The following is a 2470-nucleotide window of genomic DNA, read 5'->3' as shown; positions in this document are numbered from 1 at the left end:
ATGAAGCAAAAATTCCCAGAGTTTGATTCCATGGTCTCTGATTGGCTCCACTTGGGTTATTTGCTCATTTTTGAACCAGGTACTGTGTAGGGAGATTCAGTTTTCACAGTTGGTTGGGTGTGGATCGGTGTTCTTCCCCTAGCGCTAGACCGAGAGCTCTATCAAAACTGAAAGTGAGAGAGGAGTCGGTCTTCAAAGAAAACGAGGCTGTTACTAAGGGAAAGAGCCAAGGGATACTGGATGGCCAAAAAATAGTAAATATGCTCACTAAAGTGCCTGGCACAGGGCTTTCCTCTGCAACAAGCTGGCCTAGAGCTCAAAAAGCCAGTGTCTGAATTCCTGCAGTGACCACTTACTCTCAATTTCAAGGAACCCAGCTAATATCCAGACAACACTACTTTTTATTTTTATTTATTTTTTATTTTTATTTTTTTTAAAGATTTTATTCATTTATTTGAGAGAGAGAAACAGCATGAGAGGGGAGAAGGTCAGAGGGAGAAGCAGGCTCCCCGCTGAGCCGGGAGCCTGATGTGAGGCTCGATCCCAGGACTCCGGGATCATGACCTGAGCCAAAGGCAGTCGCTTAACCAACTGAGCCATCCAGGCGCCCGACAACACTACTTTTTAACAAAGTCTTACATTATGCCAAAGTCTAGCTTCCTTCAGCTTCTTCTGTGATCTCTGTCCTTTGGGCCTTTGAGTTAAGTGATGGCAGTGCTCATGTTCCCAGGTCTGTCTTTTCAGACTCAGCATCTCCTGTTGCCATAGCTATTCCTAACCTGACAGCATTTTGAATCCTTTCTCTATCTTAGATCTCTCTTTTTTCCTCTAGGTTTGTGCATTTTGGTGTAGCATGAGCAGCCTAGTATAGAGTATCGTCATGTAGTACAGTTGATTCAAATTGGTTTCTGAATGTAATCTAAGAATATGTAAATAACTCACTTATTCACTCACTATGTATTCAACCTAGAACACTGGTCCACTAGAACCACTAATGAAACCCACAGATCCTGCTTGTGTGCGGTGGCCCCGAGCAGCTGAACTCACCGGCCCTCGCCCGCCCCATCCCCAGCCAGGGCCCCCACTGTCACAGTTGTTTATTGTGGTGCTTGAGGCTATGAGTGTTGGTACCCTAAGCTCAAGAAGGTAGAAGATAAGTTCCCCAGATGCCTGGACATCTGCGGCAAGGGCCACTGGCTTCTTAGAAGTGAACAGAGGGGATGGCTACATGGACACGGAGAGCAAGTTTCTGAAGCTTGTGGCCGCCATCAGGGCCACCTTGGCTCAGGGCTAATGTGCCCTGAAGGCCGAGTCCAGTGACCTTGGCCCGGCCCCTCGTGGCAGATGCTTCAGGACAGGAAGGACTGAAATGTCTCGTGGACGTCTGGGCTTTCCCTGATGGCCCTGCGGCCACTGGGTGGGAGCAGAGACTGACGCCCATGGTCCCTGCCCTCGTGTGTGTGTGTGTGTGTGTGTGTGTGTGTATGTGTGTGTGTGTGTATGTGTGTCCCCGGGAGTGTAGCTCTGTGCCCTGCCTGCCTTGCTCCTTCCTCTCCCCACTTTCCCCCTGTATCTCCCAGCCCTGTGGCCACTCTCTGGCATTTGGGGTGGTCGGGTTTGGGGCTTCCTTCTCAGGGGGTGGCTGAGAGAGGCATCTGGGTGAGTGAGTTGCAGATTTCAGCAGTGTTGGCAATGGTTCACTATTTAGTAAACATTGGATGAGTTTAACAAGGAAGGAAGGAAGTTAAAAATCCTGATACCCAGGCCACGCACCAGACCACAGTTGGGCTCTCTGGGATGAGGGGATGAAAACTCAGGCATTTTTAAAGCTCCCCAGGTGGTTCTAATGTGCAGGTGGAGTGGAGAACCCCACTGCTCTACTATGTAACAGACCTCCTTAAAAATATAATCTCAGTGCTCACAGGTTTCTTTAATGTATGTTTTTTTTTTAAAGATTTTATTTATTTATTTGACACAGAGAGAGACACAGCGAGAGAGGGAACACAAGCAGGGGGAGCGGGAGAGGGAGCAGCAGGCTTCCCACTGAGCAGGGAGCCTGATGTGGGACTCGATCCCAGGACCCTGGGATCATGACCCAAGCCGAAGGCAGACCCTCAACGACAGAGCCACTCAGGCTCCCCAATGTATGTTTTTTAGAAAATGAATTTGAAGCATATTTGCATCATTTGCCTCTGGCTAACCTTATTCACTTTCTGTATAGACTATTCATCAAGTCACATTAGGGAAACCTAGGGCAAATAGCCATTTGGCCATGTGTATTTATTGAGGTTTCTGGAAAAGGTGATTATATTAATACTGGTTGAAGCCTTACTTTTATGTAATTTTCTCAGTTTGGTTGATAACTCCTGGAGGATAGTGTCTCGAGTTTATTTAATTGACCTCACGCAGCATCAAGAGTAATGTTATGTTCTGGCTTTTGAAATGACTTTGAAGAGCTTTTGAAATTATT

The 2470-nt window shown here is 47.2% G+C and overlaps 1 pseudogene; it reads left to right on the top strand.

The window, feature by feature from the left end:
- Positions 1-1353, top strand: LOC112839559 (selenoprotein W pseudogene; annotated as a pseudogene).
- Positions 1354-2470: the final 1117 nt, after the last annotated feature.

The sequence above is a fragment of the Callorhinus ursinus genome, unplaced genomic scaffold (assembly GCF_003265705.2).
Source record: "Callorhinus ursinus isolate GAN/ISIS: 27379988/994484 unplaced genomic scaffold, GSC_fseal_2.0 scaffold23, whole genome shotgun sequence".
Taxonomy (NCBI): domain Eukaryota; kingdom Metazoa; phylum Chordata; class Mammalia; order Carnivora; family Otariidae; genus Callorhinus; species Callorhinus ursinus.
This window is presented reverse-complemented; position numbering and strand designations above follow the sequence as displayed.